We start from the raw sequence: 21,100 nt of genomic DNA, 5'->3' as shown, positions 1-21,100 counted from the left end.
CTGTGCTCATTAATGGGGGGTTAGCTCAGCCTTGGTGTTTTACTGTAAGTACAGTATAAGAAATGCACAAATGATCTCAGCGTAGAGGAAAGGAAGGCCACACGGAACAGCGCATCATTTAAAAGCTCATTTCTCACGCTCGGATATGTGTGTTTTTACGAAGCAGTCAAAAAAACAGGATCTCGGATCTCTGGTCGTGATTTTATAGCCGCATTCATCTGCTCCAGGATAAGGAAGGTGCGGAAAGATGGAGGGACAGAACAGAGACGAGCCTGCGATGATGAATGTTCAGTGACAGGGACCGTGACAGAGAAGCACGGCAGAGCAAGAGACTGCAAGGGCATCCAGACTCGCAGAGAGAGAGAGAGAGAGAGAGAGAGAGACCTCAACTCCGTCCAAGCCTTCTGTAATGATGCCTGGCTTGCTGACAAAACACAATTACTGCAGCAACCCTGGGCAATATGCAGTGATTAGTTATAGTGCGATTGAAGAAACTTTATCCATGAAGCCATGTTTATTTTCTTCAAACAGATCACTGCAACGCTTTTCTATCGACGGTCCAAAAAAATGACCGAGAACTAATATTTTTATTTCATCAGTTACGGAAAACGAGATTCTGTCGGAATCTGGAACAATAATATTGGTTCAAGTCAAAAAGTACTTATCCTATCAGACGGCTACTTACAATCACACAGATGACTAGCAAAGAATTTGTGTGCTAAGAAATTCCAGCTAGCAAACTCGCACTGAAATGCTGCTAGTTTTTAATCTGTGAGAAATGCTTGTGTTTGCTAGCAGCTAGCTGACTATTTGGGACAGCAGAATTTCGAGGATAATAAGTATTTTTTTCATCCTAACCCATTTTAAGACATTCATAGTCATATCATCAAAGCTGTTTATGCTTCTACAGAGGGCTAAATTCGCTTTAGCACACACTTTTTTCTACAGAATCTGCGTGTTAAACTAACTAGCTAGCCAACTTAGCAATGAGCTAAATTGTTGTGGTGTTTTTTGACCAGGTTTCTGCCTAATCAAGACATTCAGTCAGTCTCGGATACTGAAATCTCGCTAGCGTTTTTCTGTGAGAAATGCTTGCTAGTTTGCTAGCAGTTTGCTAGTCGGATAGCTATTTGGGACAGCAGAATTTAGTGTTGGCATAATCCTTTCTGCACCTGGATCCTTTAATGAGTATTGTTGTATTTCTAAACTATTTTTAGCATGACAGTATTTACAGCTGTGTTTTAAAACATAAATACATGATCATCAAAGCTGTTTATCCTTCTACAGATGGCTAAAATTCACTCCTGCGCAGACTTTTACCTTAGAATCTGCGCCTAAATCTAGCTAACTGACTACAAATTAGCCATGAGCTTATTTGCTGTGGTGTTTTCTGACCAGGTTGCTCACAAATAAAGAAATTTCTAGAAAAACATGCAAAGTGAGTCTCAGATACTAAAATTCTGTGAGAAATGCTGCTAGTTTGCTATCAGTTTACTAGCTGGTTAGCTTTCTGGGACAACAGGATATAGAGTTAGCCAAATCCTTTGGATCTATGTGTATTTATTTATTTTGATTTTATTTATTCATTTTTTTTTTGTTACAGGATATTTAGCCTAAATCTTTACACCTGTCCTTCTAATTCTTTCCTTTTTCTTTTTTATTTATTATATTTTTAAAAATGACAGAAAGTGGTGGTGTGGTTTGTTCTTAAACATTTAAAGAGCACCAAAATTCACATATGTAGTATATATTTACCACAGGGACTGGATGCTAGATGCCGAAGTAAAGAAATGATATATAATGCCACTTTATTACCATAACGCAATCCTAATCCACTTATAAAGAATTATGCAAAATAATCATTTATAAAACTTCATTTTGCATTCTCAGTACAAACACCATGTTCTTTAGTAATCCCTGTGAACCAAATATTAGTTTTTGTTAATTGACGAATAAAAGCGCTTCTTCTCAGCCGTAAGCCGTAAACAATGCGCTCTTTGTTTCTGGTCGCGATAAAAGAATTTAACCTCGTCCGGCCGCCCTCGATTCTCTGCTCAGTGAAGCCTCGCCGCTCGCAATTTTATCCCTGGCTGCGTCATAAAGGCGAGGACGGAGCTGATCTCGTTAGACATCTGCATCATGCAGTATCCAGCCCTTAGGGCCTTTAACGAGTTAACAAGCCCAGCAGCCACTGACCAACGAGTGCGACTGAAGACAGAGAGACATCACGCATAATGATGAAGGGTTCGTCAACTTTTAGTATTTTGGACGGTTGGTGCAATGGAGATGATGAGTAGAGAGAGAGAGAGAGAGAGAGAGAGAGAGATGCAGATATACAAAGAGAGAGAGAGAAATACAGAGATACAGATATATGATATATGTATATGTATATATATATATATATATATATATATATATATATAATGAGAGAGAGAGGCACAGAGAGAGAGGGAGATACAGTATATAGAAAGAGATGTACAGAGAGATAAAGAGAGAGATGCACAGAGAGAGATACAGTATATAGAAATAGATGCACAGAGAGATGGAGAGAGAGATACAAAGAGACACCGAGAGAGAGAGAGAGAGAGAGAGAGAAAGCAGGGTTGAGAAAGGAAGAGAGAGATACAAAGAGGTGGGGGGGGGGTGAGATCTGGAAAGAGAGGTTGAAAGGAAAGGAAGAAAGAAAGAGAGAGAATGAGAGAAATACAGAAAGAGAGGTTGAGAGGAAGAAAGTTAAAAATAAAGAAAGAAAGAGAGAGACAGAAAGAGGTTGAGAGGAAGAAAAAAGAGACAGAGAAAGGAAGGAAGAGGTTAAGAGAGATGAAGAAATAGAGAGAGAGCGGTTGAGAGGAAGAATGAAAGAGACAAAGAGAGGTTGAAAGAGAGAGAGAAAGGGAGAGGTTAAGAGAGAGAGAGAGAGGTAGAGAGAGGTTGAGAGGAAGAGCGAGAGAGAGAAAAACGAGTGATAGGCACTGAGTGCATTTTAATCAGAAAAACAAGCGATGGTGTGCAGAAAGAGATGCATCTAAAGAGGAATTCACACCTCCCCTTAATTACCCCTGTGTTACATTCTCATGCAGGAGTGAACGATAGAGAGAGAGAGAGAGAGAGAGAGAGCACTCTAAGTATTGTTGCTCAGAAACCTAATTACTTCCCAGTTCTCTTTCAAACAGGTTTAAATAGCTGCTGTTTTTCAACCTGCGAGTTCATTATTAGCACGTCCTCGTCTTCTACCTTTTTTTCACCGAGTCTCACCTGAACATGATCTGAATTGTGGCCTTTTCTTTTTTAGGCATTCTAGTCATCTTTACGGTGTGTGTGTGTGTGTGTCAGAGCTTGTTTCAATGCCATTTATTACATCATGTATTAGTGGAGATGATTACGGTTCTATAACATCATATCCTGGGTTGTTTTCTTCGTCTTATAGCACAACAATTTGTCAGGAATTTTTAAAAAGTATATGTATATATATTTACATTTAAAACTAAACCAGTTCAGGTGGGAAATTGGTACAGAGGTACGCAAAAGGTGGCCTCCTTAGTCAGCTCGCTTAAGTTTAACTTGTTCCCCGGACACTGCATTCTCGTGCCCTGTCGCTTCCCCTCGCCCTCGCCTCCTTTGACTCGACCCGTAATTAATACGGCCACTCCATCGACAGGCTATCGCTTCAGCACGGATCTTGCTGGATACCTCGGAGACGGATCACACTTCTCAGTGGGAACAACGAGGCCATTGATCGATCCCTTTAAAGTCCTAATCTGTGGAAGGGCCGTTAAAAAAGAATGGACTGATTGATTCGCCGGGATTCCCAGTCGGCCGGTGTGGGTTTCTGGTTAAACGGATCCCACAAGCCTCTTTTGTAGCGCTTGTATGGAGTTTTAAGTTACCTGGCAGCCCTTTCTTCCACCTCGCACTCTCGCTTACGCTACCTTTCTCTCCTTTCCGTGACTTGTCCTCCACGAGGTAACGTGATAGGACCTGACCTGGCGTCTTCGCTTCAGCAGCTGCGGCTAAACCCGGCCCGGTGGTCTCGGCGGCCGGACCGCCACTTAACCCGCGGCTTTTGTTCCCCGCTCGCCCGTCACCTGATCCTCGGGCGATGAATAATTTTCATGCAAGGTGCACTTTAATTACTTCGCCCGTTTAAGTGGCATCACAGCGGCCCTTGCGCTCTCATTAATCTCCGGGTAGGATCCCTTTGCGGAGGCTCTTTTTTTTTTTTCTCCCAGAATCCCTCTCTCCGCTCGAACGGACACGAGCCGTCAGCGGCGTCCATCCGGCCATCACCGCTTTCGTAAACAGATTTCAAAAGAGTTCGGATAAAAAGAAAAAGGGTAGAAAGGGCAGAAAGGAAAATGGACCGAAGAAGAAAAACTTTCGGCGGAATCTGAATCGTCTGAATCGAACATGTCTCTATGTGGTCATCTCATAAGGAAGGAAAAAAGAAGGAAACAAAAGAAAGAAAGAGAAAGGGATGAATGGAAGCCCACAGGCAGCCATTGTGAGTCGGGAAAGCAGGGTTCGGAAAATTCAATTTAGTTACAGATGCACACTGTTTTGTACGAAAGCGTTACTGTCTATAGAAAAAAAAAACCCACTCGCTTTAAACCTTCCTAACACATCCAGCATGAGTGCTTGTGTTACTACACACACACACACACACACACACACACACACACACACACACACACACTCCTTATCTGTTTATTCTCTGTGATTTTTTTCCCCTCCTCTGCCCCGTATACCCGCCTTTAGCCTTTCCTGTGAACAGAAAGTGGAGGTTTTTATTTATTTATTTTTTGTATCCATGTCGATAACATCAAGATGTGTGAAGATACTGAGCTTAGTGTCGAACTTAAAAATTCACTACTGAGGTTTTAGCCGTGGAACAGTGAAGGAGTCTCCAGTGTCAGGACATCACATTTCCAACACTGGGGGGAAAAAAAACAGCCGGTCGGATTTCCTTTACACCGTGAAATGTAACACTAAACGGCTAAAAAGTACACTTGATCAGTGTCAGATAAGAGCGTGTTTTTAAAAAAAAAATCATTTTACATTCATTTTATTTTTCTACATTGACACAGAAGTGTCTGTTATAAAAACTGATTTTTTAAAAAAAATTTTTTTAGTATTTTATTAATAAAACGCTTCCATGTTCCTCCTCATTATTTGCTGTTATAGCGTCTTTGTCTCCTTTTTTATTTTTTTATTTTATTTTATTTTTTTGTAATTGAGCCCTCAAATTCTTGGTCATTAACTGCCTAAGTTTTTCAAAGACCTAAGAAACTCATTTGATTTTAATTTATTCCAAAAGTTTTATTCATTTTCTTCCAGCACATTCGAGTAAAAGTGACCTTCCTAAACCAAGCCTGATCTGGTTGCTATGGCAACGAGCACGATTGACAGCTCCTAGAGCAGGACTTTATGTTTTAAATACGTTTTCGTGTAAAACGTTACAGGAATAAAATGGCAGTAAAACAAACACACACACACACACACATGCGCGCACACACACACACACACACAGGACTCCAGCTGGGCCTCCTGGTGCTCTTGTTTGTGTGTATGACAGGTTATCTCTGCCATGTTTGCCCGGTCGGGGCTAAAGTGTTTCATTTCCTCCAGTAGAGCGACGGGCCGGTAAGAGGCCCCATACACACACACACTCTCTCTCTCTTTCTCACACACACACACACACAGACACACACACGTCAGAGAAGCAGCTGAATCAGTGGTCAGGCCTGATCAAACTCGTCACAGCCTACGCTTAATGTGTGTGAAGGCAGGAGGGAATGTTAATATGTTAAGGAGTGTGTGTGTGTGTGTGTGTAGAAGACACACCTGTGAGATGTTTGACTCCATGTGTTTGAAGTCAGGGTGACAGGAGAAATGAGGAATCAATAGCTTTAACTCTAGTACATGCGCACACACACACGTACATGCACACACATGTGCATACTTACTCACACACTTGCATACATATACACACACACACACGCTCGCACACTCTCGTACACACACACTTACACAAATACTGGCATGCACATAAATGCCCACACACACACTCGCATACACACACACAAACAACCACGCATACACATCTACAGTCCTGACACACACACACACACACTCCTGAATTCTCACACATTTATTACACGCCTGAAGCGTTTTTTGCTTAACTTCAGATTTTCACACATTTCCTGCTCAGACGAGCCGAAAGAGAGAGAAGGAAGATTGACTTCCCGTTCCCATTCCCGTTCCCGACGCCATTCCGGCGCTTATCGTCTCATCTCCCACTGAGAGAGAACTAATTACGTCCTCACGTGTCCCTGCTCGCACCTCTGATCATCTCCATCAGCCGCAGACTCTGTAATGAGCTCCACTGCTTTCAAGGGTAAACTAAGAGAGAGGGGGGGCGGAGAGAGAGAGAGTGACAGGACAGAGGGAGACAGAGAGAGACACACACAGAGAGAGAGAGAGAGAGAGAGAGAGAGAGAGAGAGAGTGACAGGACAGAGGGAGACAGAGAGAGACACACAGAGAGAGAGAGAGAGAGAGAGAGAGAGAGTGACAGGACAGAGGGAGACAGAGAGAGACACACACACAGAGAGAGAGAGAGGGCTGGAATTTTCTAGAAGAGAAGGGAATCTGGTACACATGGTGTGAAAAAAAAAAAGGTGAGGTGTAATTATAAGTGACCTTTGACCTCTCGGAGACAGGACACGGTTACATACATAGCTTGACCTTAAAGTAGGCTTCCACCTGCTGCTCCATTTCTGTTGTGTGTAGCGCCACACACACACACACACACACACACACACAGAGTAAAAAGCGACTCTATAAATACACAAGGTGCAGTGTTTACAAGTAAATATGTATACACACACACACACACACACACAGTACTGTATTCACAGATGGAATATTTGATGGAATATGGAAAATAAATAAGTTGGACTGTATTAAATGTACAAATTATTATTATTATTATTATTATTATGTATTATAAATAAATAAATAAATAAATAGAGGTGGCATTAGTTCCCTCATAGTTAAGATACACTGATAGTATTTTATAACTATGCTTGATGTTGTCAATAATAATAATAATAATAATAATAATAATAATAATAATAATAATAATAATAATTTATTGCTAATATTTGATAACCATTTTATTATATTTATTTATTTTTTATTATATTTTATTTTATCATTCTATAGGACCAAAGCAAGACTATGTGCTCTGATTTATGTATTAACAAACAAACTTAATAACAGACAAATAAACAAACAAATAAACAAAAAAAAAGTCCTCACTTAGGTTACAACTCTAGAATTTGTTTGTTCGTAGTATTTTTTGCTTGTTTGTTTGTCGTAATTTATTCGATTTCATTCATCAAAACGAAACAAAAAAAGGTTTACTCACGGATTTAAGGAATTAAATAAATAAAATAAATAAAATGCAGTAAAAAGTTTTGCTCTGTATTTTGTTTGCTTTTCTTTGTCTGTAAAACGGCTCTTTAAGCGATTCTGCCTGACCTTTGGCTGACAGCTGCCACACAATTGCACGCTCTGACTCTAAATTAGGTTTCCGTGCCTTCTCCTAACACACACACACACACACACACACACACACACACACACTGAAAGACTCACGACTCTGTAAAGCCAGCTCCTTCTGATAGATTTGAATGATTTCTGTACAAAACTAGATCAGACTTATATAAACCAGCAACAGAAAGTCATTAGAAGTGACATTCGATGCCTCACAGTAAAGTGCATTTACTGCGTCGGAATTTACCGACTCGGGTATATGACTGCATCAGACGTCCAAAAATGCTGGTGTAGGTACTGTACATGAAGCTAATAAATCATTAGGAGCGACCTTTGAACTTTGAATTTGTCACACTAAATATATAGCATGACCTTAATCCAGACGTTTACCTTGCACCTGTTGATCTGTATAGACACACACACACACACACTCTCTCACACACACACACACAATAAAATTTTTATGAAAGCTAAGGGACTGTATAGACTCTATCTCTGGTGAATAATATTCCCATAAAATCTAATAAAAGTAGGAAAGTAAAAGGTAAACGCTTAATTAGTGCTGACATTTGACCTCCACACACACACACACACACACACACCTGCTGCTCGTTCACACACACATTCCAGATTAATTTTTGTTTCTACCTTTTTTTTAAAACGAAAAAAATCAAAGCTAAGGGACTCTATAAAAGCCATCTGCTCTGGTGGCGTTTAATGATTCGGGTCTAAAACAACAGCATAAAGTCACCAAAGCCACAGAGACTGGAGGTGTGAGACAGCTGGGACTCACATGCCGAGTCTCTTACAGCTGCCACACAGGATTGTGGGAGTAAAACTCATGTCTAAGACTCATTACCCCTTTTTTTTTTTTTTTTTACTCGTCCGATACTGATTGGTCAGAAAGAGTCTCTTTATTCACTATTGATGTAATTCAGCTACGTTAGAACGTCGTCGTTTCCGTAGTAACAAACCGTAACACACGTAAGACAAAAAGCGTGTTGTTATTTAACAGGAAATGTTTCTTTAGCCTTTAAGGAAGGAGTCACCAGTGTCAGTGCTGCAGAAACCAATAATAGAAAGTCTTCGGAAAGAAGTGAGGCGCATTTTTTTTTTAGGCGATAATTTCAACAGAAAAATAAAATGAAATAAATAAATGAAAATAACAAAATGAAATAAATGAAAAAGAAAGAAATAAAAAGAAGTGAGGCTTTCTTTATGTAATAATACTAATATAAAAATTAAATAAATAAATAAATTGCAAATAAAAAACAATTAAAAATGTTATAACTAAAATAAAAATAACAAAATGAAATAAATGAAAAATAAAGTAAGTAAATAATAAAAAAGTATGCAAAATAATGTTTTGTTAAATTGCTGTGACGAATAAAAAATAAAATTATTGCAAAATAATACATTTCAGCGTCACCGATTTTTATTTTCGCATCACAGCACTTCCTCGTGTGTTTTATTCCTTACACAGCTTTCAAAAAGTTACTTGATACCCGGACTTCTGAGCCTGACGTGTTTTTTTCCTCTCCGTAATTTTTTTTTTTGTGTGTGTGTGTTGTATATTTTTAGAACCGAAGCCTTATTTTACTTACCTCAGCCGAGGAGAAAAGAGCAATTTTTCTCCTCTGACAGCTCGACATAGACAAACACAGACGAAGTGGACAAAACGAACCGGTGTCATTTTTTTTATTTTTTTATTTATTTTTCTATTTTCGGGCATTTTCACCTTACGTTAGACAAAACACTGTGTTGAGTGTTCCTTCTTTTGTGTCTGTTTTGCTGAAGTCAACTTTCCTCTGCTGAAAGAAAGGAATGAGAGAGAGAGAGAGAGAGAGAAAGAGAGAGAGAGAGAGAGAGAGATTGTCAAAGGGGAGAGACAGATGTGTCTCATCTCATCAACGCTTTTATAATGAGTCAAGTCACGAGCTTCACTCTCGGTGATTGACGTAAATCAGAGATTTTTCGACTTTTTTAAAAAAAAAAATTAAAAATCAGATGTCTCATGACAGCATTTCCCTTGGCAAGGCTTTTGAATATTTTCCATTAGCTAAAAAAATAAAAAATAAAAAAAATGGCGGAATCCACCTAAACGCTGAATTACGTTGGTGAAAATGAGTCAAAATTCCTCCGGCGTAGCGTCTCTGTCGGACTGTTTTATAGAAGGCGAGTGTTTCTCTGCCAAAATGGTTGTTAAACTAAGTGCTTCAGCAGGAGTAAAACAATTTGGCAAGGCTCTCGCTGCTCGTAATGCCATAAAGATGTTCCACATCCTCGATGTCCCATCGCTTTCTGGGCAAAGAGCACTCCAAGTGGCTTTTATAGTTGTATCAACAGTTCGGATGAGAAAATTGCGCCTCGAGCCACGGAAGACATGGCATTAGCCTCAGCCGTTTCAGACGAGGAGTCCTAATTGCGAGGAAACGTGTCACCTCGGGGCAGAACGCCGCGTGGCTCGAGCCTAGCAAAGTGAACACCTTCTCACGGGACGTGACACTTCATTCGGAACGTGTCAGTGACGGAGGAATGGATATCAGCGTGGAGACATGTAATAACTTCCTGCCTTTCTCCTGCAGTGAAATACACAATAAGGGGCAAGTAGAGGGGTACAGATGTATAGTCCCTACTTTTGTGTTCTTTATGTTTAGTCGCCTGTAAAGGTTTTGGCTATGTAGCAGCTATAAACTGTATCAAAGATAATAAGTGACGCATTTAAAACGGATATCCTGAATTTATAGATTTCTATAAAGTTGCTTGAATGGATTAAAATAATCCCTCGTACTGAAAAGCCCCGTGCTGGAAAGCTTCCACTGGAGACTCCTTCCATAAATAAAATAATGAGTTGTTACTATAGAAGCGATGACATAACATGCAACGTAGCCGGAACTACTTACTGAGCTGCTGTTACAGAAGATCAATCAACACTTTTCGACCAATCAGGTTGCAGTTAGCATAGAGATTGTGCTCTTTGGGATGAGTCGAACTGTATCACAGCGGGAATGTGGAACTGGGAACTTTTGAGTCAGCAATTTAGAATAGGTGGAAATATACCTAGAGGTCCCGTAAAACCATATATTGCTCTAACTGTAGCAACCCCTAGCTCCTCATGGGAAAGGTGTCTGTCAAAGAGGGACCTCCGACTTTTGTTACCGTCACCACCAAAAGAACGGAAAAACCGTGTGAATCCTCCTCCATTTCCATGACAAAGCTTACACCCCGCCAATTAAGTGCTGACAGGGTGGATTTGGGCTCAAACAGGAACACAAAGCATGACTAAAACCACTTTCGTTCACCACGTAATTGGGAATGAGGTCTGCGTATAGAAGCTGGACACCCTGAGAGCAAACCCCTCTACCGTCCACCAATTACTGTAAACGTTTTTATCCAAAATGGCAGCACCTGGTCGGTTGTTTTATACTCATTCCGCTCGAACTATAAGGGCTTTCTTTTGTTTGCCGGAGCAAAAGTTGGTGGTTTTTGTGTAGAAGAATGTGTCGAGTGTGAGCGACATTGACGGTGGTCTTCAGTTGGAACTCCCAGTGTTTCGTGTACACAGTGCGTCCTCATTGTCCTGGGCTGAAATAGGGAGCGGGTTACGGAAAGAAACAGGCTGCTGTTCTGCGTTAATGCTGAGCTATTCAAGCGGATAAACAAAGCACAGCCTATTTTCAATGGTGGCCTTTATTTAACTCTGGTCACTTAAAAAAAAAAAAAAAACACAGACAATGCAATTAAGAGTGTCCCGAGGCATGGACGACCAATTAGACCCACGAGATTGATGACCGGGATTATTGCACAGTGCTAGGGTTTCTTTCCCGGGTTTTTCTCTCCGTTTTATTATTATTATTTTTTTAATCTTTATGAGCTTATAAAGCTCAAAACTGTACCTGTTTATTTTGAAATTAAAGGGAAGTCTGTGGGGTTGAAATGTCAAGCTAATCAAATTTGGGTTTCTGTAGCAGGCTCGGTTTCCGACCTTAATCAGGCCTCTGACTTCAAAGGGCCACCCATGGTTCTTTCTCTTTTTCTTTCTCTTACCCTCTCTCTCTCTCTCTCTCTCTCAGTACAGAAAAGAGCTCAAGACCAATTCGTCTTCCATGCTTCATGCTGTGGTGGTTTTTTTTTCCATTTGTGCCATAGCCTGGGTCATTTTAAGCAATGAGAAATAACCTAGCATTTTCCTGAAGAATTCTGCAGCTTTGATTCTAAATTAGAAAACATCGTCTCTTTAATGGAGCAATTTTAAATAAAGTGCCCTCCATAATTACTTAATGACACAAAGCCTAGCATATTTGCTGCTCACAATTTGCCCCGATCCTGTTGAACTGCTTTCGATAAAAATTCGCCTTTTGTTGCTCGACAGTCCTTTTTTTTCCGCCCTCACCAGCAGCAGCGTTTCTCAGCAGCGAACGATCCATTCTTACTTACATTGTCGCAGGTGCTTTGTGGAGTCAAAGGCCAATCGTACAGAGCGGATTTACTGAAGGAATAATTGCTAGGCTTTTCAGCGGCGAAGATATCTGTGGTTTCGAGCTGAAACGCAGACGCATTATCTAGTCCATTAGAGGTGATGACCGCTAAATGTACCTTCATTGTGTCTTGATTGCCAAATGAATATGAGCATGAATATGTAGGAAAATTATAATGCCATAATTGTAGAAGGACAGGGTGATTGGAAGGACTCTTATGAATATTTTCATAACTGGTTGAGCTCTCGCTGATGCAGGTGAACCAAACAGCTGTGTAGCTTTCTATGAAGAGAGAACGCCTTGGGGAAGTAAATTGAAAAAAGTGCTCAACCTTCAGCTTACAAATGGATGTCCCATTGACCCAGGCCACATCTTTTTATATTGTACAGCAATACATGCTTGGAGACTGTCCAGATAGCATCTGAGGTTAAAATAAGCTGAATAATACACTGATGAAAAAAAGGTCAGTATATTTATCCTTGAGGGTCTCTGAGAACCAGTTTTTCAAACGAGCTCTCGCTGTAACACGAAACTTCCTTGAAGCCAGGTTGCATTTGTTTGAATTGCTGCTCAAGCTATATCACAGGGCAATGTAACAGGACAGCGCTAATCAACCCCCTTCCACATACATGAGCTCACAGACTCCCAGGTTTGGGTATCTCTGCTCTGATTGACATGAGAGCAAGGCCGGTTTTCAGACAGTCGTTATTTCAACCATGAATCTCCAGATGATCAAGTGAACGTTTTTCCATTGCGTAACTTCGGAGTCCCGTTTATAGTCTGTATAGATGGAAAGTGACGGCTCAGTGGAAGATCAGAAGGCTGTGAGTTCAAATCCTGTCCTTGCCACTCTTGAGTAAGACCCTTGAGCAAGGGGTCCTTGAGCAAGACCCTTAACTGCTCAAGTGTATCCTCTTGGATAAAAGTCAGCCAAACAAACAAATGTGAAAGTTTGATAGGGCGCTGGTACCAGACAAATGTTTTTATTTCTAAGCTCCAATCAGGCTTTCAGTCAACTGCAGGCTCATAGATTGATCTTGACCCCCCCCCCCTCCTTGTTAATGGTAACCGCTGGATGAAGGTCCTTAACCGTTTATTCATTTGGGGGACATGTTTATCCAAAAAAATTGTACAGTCAAGATAAGATATAGTCTGTGGGTTAGTAGTGTTGTTCAGTGGTCCAGCAGTGGAAACAGCATTCTGATGACCTTAACCTTTGAGGTACCATCAAGGTGCAAATACCCTTGAAGGTATGTCTAAGACTTTTCATATTTTTCCACATTTTTTGGGGGGGTTGAGTAAATATACAATGTGGCTTGTAAACCTTATGTAAGGTATAAATTTAGAGTTCTTTCTTCCTTTGAAAGTAGTAGTAAATTGCAAGCTCACACATGCACCTGCACCCAACAGTTGGGTTAGGTCATAGTCCAGTTTTACATCACTTACACATTTTTATTCTGAAACACCCAAGCCGGAGATGACCTGGTCATGTCTTCCAGCTGGGAGATTCATGCATTCGTGTTTAATCCTTCATTCTGTGGTTATTTTTATTGCATGAAATAACAGTAAAGAGGATTAGGGAATAGACGTCCTGGGGATAAAACAAGTGCCTCGCAGCTGTTTACTCTGCTGTGGATCCGATCTGCGCACAGGGAGCTGTGGATCAGACTCGGCCTTTTGAACCCACTCTGGGACTGAGAGAGAGAGAGAAATAGAGAGAGATGTACAGGAGTCTTCTGCCATGTTGTTATGTCTCTTTTCTGCAGTCCCTTTCTGACTCATTGATTTCAGAGTTAGTTAGGAGAGGCAGAGAAGGAGGAAATGTCACAGCAGACAGAAGATCTCATGCCTTTTAACTGAACTCAGCGAGTCTGGAGGATACAGGGGCATGAAAGCGAGAGGGCGCTTTGTTAGAGCATCAAGACGATCACTCAGCGACAGTCCCAGTTCACACACTCACTCCCAGACCAGAGAGAGGACGGGAACATTCCGGCTCTGAGACACAGGCGATAAGCCGGCTTTTCTAACGTCGCTTAGCTCATCCTCAGACCCCTGAGAGCAACTTAAGGTCATTCAGCAGAGGCTGAGGAATCCGACTTTCACATTAAACGGCTTGTTTTTTCGAACGAACAGCATTTCTGCATCTATTCATAAACTGGAACTTTAAAGCCGGCTCTGGCGTTGTGTTTGTGTTAAATTTGCACGGATTGATGTAATTATAAATTGACACATCCTTTGTTATTTTTTGTTTATGTTTTTAGCTTGCCTGTAAAAGAATAGTGAATCATTTTTTCAATAAAGTGGATCAAAGAGCCTCTAAAATTACAGTTAAAAATATTCAAATCCTTCTAAATGAAGCTTTGTATTTCTTTAATTAATAGTTTCTAACTTAATTATATATTTAACTTTTAAATAATTTCTTATAATTTCTTTTACCTTTTTTGTGTGTGTAAACACAGCTATCAAGCATTATTAGGTTTTTCAATATTTTTATTTTTATTTTAAAAAAGCCAAGTCATTTTCTTCCCCTAACACATTTATTAAAATGGTAATTTTTTAATAATTACATAAATTTTTCTATTCAGTATGACACCATTCTTTCATCTCAAATGTCACTCCGTAACAGTTTACTATTTCACGATCCACCCTATCCGCCCCCCACAGGCCGCTGGCACGTTCCCGAAAGACGTCGGGAAAGGGCTTTCGTTTTGTTTTGCTGTCGGAAATTCCCGTTGCCGCTGACTCGCGCTGCGAGCGTCCATTCATCACCATCAGCCGTTGTTTCCTTAAGCTAACAGAACAAAGTGCTCTCGCTCTGCAGCGGTTTATCATTAGCTAGGGGACCGTCGACTCACGAGCCAAAGCGTCGCGTTGCTGTTTGTGTTAAAATCCTACCAGATGATCGATTAGTCAGCGAGGGCGGAGGGCTCACCGCAAACAGACTCAGCCACTCAGTCATCCGTAAAGAAGACGTCACGCTCCAAAGAGACGTGATCACGCAAGAGAGCGGACACGCATTAGGAAACACACAGGATTTACCTGTGTCTGGAGTCGGGGATTAAGCGTTAGTCCCCGAGACACATCCAGCATTCTGACGTGTTGACTCTTAGTTTGAACTCGTTTGGTGTGTTTATTTATGCCTGAGAGAGATTGTTGTGGCTGAAGCTGTGCGTGTGTGTATTGCTACATATTTGCCTACAAACTTGGAACTGTAGTAGCTAAAGCAAACTAGTTATACACAACTGAAATAGCACACTGACTAGCATGGACCTTGATTGTCGGCCCAGCTATGTATGCTAACTACTCTCATCCATCTCTGCCTCTACTTTACTTTTCTTCATAACGTCTCTATATACAAATGACCGATCCTAGGTGACAGAAGTTTTTCCTCAGAATTCATGGCAGACAGGAACTCTGGGAATTAAAGATGGACCACACGCTACCAGTTTGGATTTGTCGCTTCACAGCTTTATAGCGGTCTTGTCAAGAAATGACATATTTGTCGCTGTCACTGAAATCTCTGACAGGAACTTAAAATGCCACCCCTTCTCCACTGCGCCTGTCCAACCTGCACCCCGGCCTGAGGTGATAACAATGAGAGGGATAGAGCGAGGGATTATATGTAGACAGAGAAAGAGGGGAGGGGAGGATGAGGTCATGGCCAGGGGATGGAAAATGAATTTGGCCGCTGTTTTGAAGGGGACACTGTCGTCCTTGTGCAGGATTTGGAGCTGATTCACTTCATGTTTTTCTGTCTCTTTCTCCTCTAATCACCTGTGATTCTCTGATCTCTCTCTTTCCTTTTTTTAAACCTCCCTGTCATTTTCTCTCCCTTTCTGTCATCTCTGGCTCTCTCCCTCTCTTTTTCTCTTCCTATCTCTTCTAACTCCACATCTCTCTCTCTCTATCTATCTCTTTCTCTCTCTCCATGATTTATCTTTCTCTCCCTCTCTGAATCTCTCTATCAAGCTTGTTCTTTCTCTCTCTCTCTCTCTCTCTCTCTCTCTCTCTCACACTTTTTCATATCTGTATAGTTTCTCTTATCTTCTATATTCTCTCTCTTTTCCATCTGTATTTCTCTCTCACTCTCTGATTCTACATCATCTTCACACATCCTGTCATTCTCTTCTGTTCACTCTGTACGCTTGTATTCTTCTCTCTCTCTCTCTCTCTCTTTTCTTCGATCTGTTGCGTTCTGCGATTTTTCATTATACAATCCTCTCTTTTCTTCCTCTTACCCGTCCTCTAATGTTATATTTGTCTCTCTATCTATCTCCCTCGCTTCTCTGGCAATTTTTCCTTGTGTCTCGCTCAGTTATTCTCTCTAATGCTGTTTCTCTTTTTTGCTCTATTTCTTTCTGTCATCCTTTTTCTTTTTCACTCGGATATTCTCTCTCTGTCTCTCTCTCTTTTTCTCTCTCTCTCTCTTGTTCTCTCTCATTCTTTTTTTTCAACACCTGTTTAATTTTGCATTTCTGCACATTTTCTCTCTCTGCCCTTGAATATTCTGTCTCTCTCTCTCTCTCTCATCCTTCATCTCTCACTCTTTTTCTCCATCTATCGTTCCAAACGAGGTGCTGATCACTCGTTCTCTGGGCTGTTAATTGCGGTTGATATGATCTCATGCTAATCTGTGTGTCCTGTGGGAGTCTAGAGACTGGATACAGATCTATTAGTGCGTGTGACTGTGTCGAGGTGTGTGTATGTGTGTGTGTATGTGTGTGTGTGTGTGTGTGTGTGTGTGTGTGGGTGGGTGGGTGAATAACCTGATAAGCTACAGTGCATTTGTGTGTGTTTGTCTGATGGAATGTGAGTGAATGATTCAGTACATCACAGCGGGGCTTTGACATTGTGTGTGTGTGTGTGTGTGTGTGTTGATTTAAATCCTATACACTGCTAATGTGGTTATTATTAGCACAGTTAGCTAACTGACATTTATTTACAGCTCCTTGCTAACTAGCGTAGGAAGAACATGACAGTGTTTTAGTACCGGCTTAGCAAAAACATTAGCTATCTATTGTTTATCTTTACGTACTATACATTTACGTTCTTTAAATATAATGGCACTAGGATAGAAATGGCTCCTCAGACAAGAACTCATCACCTTGAGGATTATCGTAGCCTGACAAATCAACATTCTTTAAAGGTTAACTTCTTAAACCCCTCTCCCAGGACCTGTCAGTAGGTCCAGACTAGCATTCCTCACTCCGGCTAATCAGCTCCACTGTAGTTACTGAATAATTCAAAGCCGTTACTGAATAATGCGCTTGGAGATGAAAATATTAGCCAAGATGTTAATGGGTTAAACTGAAAGGTTAATAAGTTCTTGATGAGGAGCTATCAGATTGTGTTAGCTGGCTAATTTCTTTATAGTTTGCCAGTTAGCATGATGGTAGAGTTCTGTTTTGATGGATAGTCTGATAGCTAGCTTGAGAGTGTGCTAGCTAGTTTGATTATTTGCTAGCTACACTGTGAGTTTCATAGCTAACCTAATAGTTTACTCATTACTTTGATATCCAGCTTGATAGTTTGATAGTCTGTTATGTAGCCTTACAGTTTGAAAGCTAACATGATTGTTTACTAACCCGTTTGCTAGGTATCATGACAGTTTGCTGGATATCTGATTAGTTTGCTGCCTAACGTGATAGTTTGCTAACTAATATGAGGTTTTTTTTTTAGCTAGTTTTCTATTGATGGTTTACTAACTAGTTTGCTAGCTAATATGACAGTTTGCTAGTGAGCTTGGTAATTTACCAACTTGTTTGCTAGCTAGCTTTGTAGTTTACTAACTATTTTGCCAGCTAGTATGACAGTTTGATAGCTAGCTTGATAGTTTACCAACTAGTTTACTAGTTAATATGACAGTTTACTAGCTAGCTTGATTTTTTTGTGTGCGTGTGTGTGTGTAAAATACTACAAAAACGCCAAAAAATCTCTTTTTCCTGAGTGAAGACACGCCTCGACCCATCTCATTCCTCACTCAGTGGAGTGTGTCCGGCCCCTGTGTGTGTGTGTGTGTGTGTGTGTGTGTGTGTGTGTTTGCATGTTTGAGAAATTACCACATGGCCAGTGCCCAGATCGGTGATTAAGAAGCATATGAGGTCTGATGAATGTGATCACCTTCCCGACGACTGAGAAATTCAGATAATAAGTGCAGGTTTACTCCTGAGTGACCACAACGTCTGTTCACTCTCCTCTATTTTAATTTCAGATTTTCACATCTGTCGTCTGAGTGCGCTAGTCAGAATGGTTTGCTTTTGAGCACTTACCAAAAGCTAATAATAAATAAATAAATAAATCTTAGTTGGTTTATATCATTTAATCAAGCTCAATAATATTAGTTCACGGTATTTAATAAGCTGAAAGTTTTTTAGCGAATATTATTAGTCAAAATGGCAGAAATGTAGCTATAAATTTTTAAATAATGGACTCACAAGCTACAAGTGATGGACTTGTAGCCTAGAAGTCATGACAGAGATGACTATGTATAGATTCAGAATCTGTTGGTTGTTTATTAAATCATGGCGGGAATTTAACAGATGAACTTGTTGGATACAAGTTATGGATTTGTAAACTACAAGCTACAAGTTATGGACTTGCATTTTAAATTCATGAATATAGCTACAAGTTATGGACCTGTAAGCTACAAGTAATGAACTTGTAATGTACAATTTATGAATATAACTACAACTTATGGACTTGAAAGCTACAAGGTATGGACTTATAATGTACAATGTATGAAAAGAACTACAAGTTATGGGCTTCTAGCTACAAAGTTTTACCAATAAAGTTTTTGTTTTCGTTCTTCAGAATATTATATTAGTAGTGTAGCTTTGAATTCAACAGTAGAACTTGTAAGCTACAAGTTACGCTATTAAATGTGACATCTGTACTTTAGATATGTGGCGTGTTTATTAGTGACCCGAACAAGTTTGGTTGCCGGCGTCTGACTGACAAACATTGTAAAGAATCTCAGATACAAAGTGCAAAGCTTAAGTGATTATAGTCTTAAGTTATTAACCATAATCCACACTGCCATCCTGGAGCAATTTAAACAAGCACACTTCTTTACGATTGTGTAATCTTTGTTGTTCCACCTGATTCCCATCAACAAGAAGAAGAAATTATGCAATCTGATGCGAGAAGAACAATATGACAAGTTAACACCTGTGATTAAAAGAACCAGCTTTATTTTTTTGTCAGATTTGTCTGATTGCATGAGTCTCTGAGTGTGTGTGTGTGCCCTCAGGCATTACCTCAGCATTGTTCCGAGATGACGAGCTCGGCGCTCTCGAGCTCGTTTACAGAAAGTTTCAGCACGAGGTTTTATTAAGATGATGCCATCCTGGCTTTGGAGTCGAGTCGAGCAGAAAGCTGTGTCTTGTAGCTGCTCATTTTTTGCAAAAGGTCAGCTGAGGCTGTAAATAAAGTGCAGCGTGTTCACTAAACTGCTTTTAAAGTAAGCGTGAGTGTTTTTTTCCCCCCTGCATTGTGTGTGTGTGTGTGCTCTGAAAACCTTCGAATTCTCCAGGCAAAATGTTTTAGTTTTTTTGGCTGAAAGTGTAACCTTTTTACAAGTGAAACCTCAGAATACAAATTAAATTCATTCTTAAGGAGAAAAGTTGTATTGCAAAACGAATTTTCCCATAAGAAATAATGTAATTGCAGATTCCAGCCGCCCAAAAATATGACCAATACTCAGCTTATGTAAACTGTATGGCTGCTTAAGAAGAACTGACCCAAGCCAAGCATTCCATGTCGAGGGTCCTCACATGAAGTCGTGCCACCAAGCTTGGGCTAAAAATAGAACAGATCACCCACGCCCCCAATCTGTCAACAAAAAAAAACGCCTGGAAAATCACCTAGCTTTTGAACGAATGCTGAAGGCAACGTTGGTATCGTGGGTTGACTCTTTCCAAACAGTTTTCGCTGACTGAAAAAAAAAATCGTAAACTCACTTCAGTTGCCTTCGCCTGGTTTTCCACCGACGCAAACAAATGTTGAACGGCTCCTGAACGTACACGCAACATAGCCGACACCTGGTTCATTTGTATGCCGAAAATGCTTTGTATGCCAATGCTAATTTCTTGCAGAAATTTATTCTTAAGGTGAAAATTCGTAAGAGAGGGAATTCGTATACTGAGGTTCCACTGTGGGCTTTATAGGTTTGGCTTGGTTTCTATAACAGGTTCTAAAGATACTGTTGTACTACAAATACAACACGATCTGAATATACAGACAAAGAAACGATTTCTGTTTAGTTTTCCGATGGAAATAAAAAGAAGGGAAAAAAAACCCGCCGGAAAGCTTGTAGAGCACGAGTTTATTCCACGCGGTGCAGAAACGTTCCGACGCAATAACGTAACCGGGTTGCTGCATTTTCATTTAATATGCGCCGAGCTTCTGGGATCTTTTGGGAAATACGCTTTTCTCCACCTTTACCGCCGCTCGTCGCAGGGAAACAGGCAGATGATTTTCCATCACTGTCATTTAAATTCACTTTAGTCACACGCTCGTATATTACGTTTGGAAGAAGGAAAGAAAAAAAAAAAAACATAGCCTCCAGATTCAGCGGAAATGAACGCAGGACAGATGAGTAATGTGTTTACGCCGTAAATAGGAGGGTCCAGCAGTCTCGCAGTCCAACCACACGGACAGATTCCTGCCATTTTTACATTTTTTTTTGTCTAATGTGAGACGGAATCGTTTGTATTTATTGTGTGAGGAGGTACAGAGGAAGCAGTATGTGTGTGTCACTGCAATCTGCTTGTACATCCTGTATTTCTTACCCCCCTTTTTCTCGCGCAGGTTGACGCACAGGGCAGATCTCGATCAGAACGACAAAACTAAATATACAAAGTGCAGATGAGGCTTTAAAGTGTGTGTGTGTGGACTGTTTTTTTTTTACTCAGCCTACTGGAATGGTGACTAGGATCAAACCTAGACACCTAAATGAGTGTGTGTGAGTCATCTGTTCATTTTTGACTGAACCAGGAGGATTTGTTGTGTGTCCGTGTGTGTGTGTGTGTGTGTCTGGGTTGAAGTGCCTCTCAGGCCTCGCTCTAA

General features: G+C 40.5%; 1 protein-coding gene across 7 annotated transcripts in view; it reads left to right on the top strand.

Moving 5' to 3' along the window:
- epha7 (eph receptor A7) overlaps positions 1–21,100 on the top strand; it is a 69,594-nt gene that overhangs the window by 26,465 nt on the left and 22,029 nt on the right. The window lies entirely within an intron of this gene.

Source organism: Hemibagrus wyckioides, linkage group LG06, assembly GCF_019097595.1.
Source record: "Hemibagrus wyckioides isolate EC202008001 linkage group LG06, SWU_Hwy_1.0, whole genome shotgun sequence".
Lineage (NCBI taxonomy): Eukaryota > Metazoa > Chordata > Actinopteri > Siluriformes > Bagridae > Hemibagrus > Hemibagrus wyckioides.
This window is presented reverse-complemented; position numbering and strand designations above follow the sequence as displayed.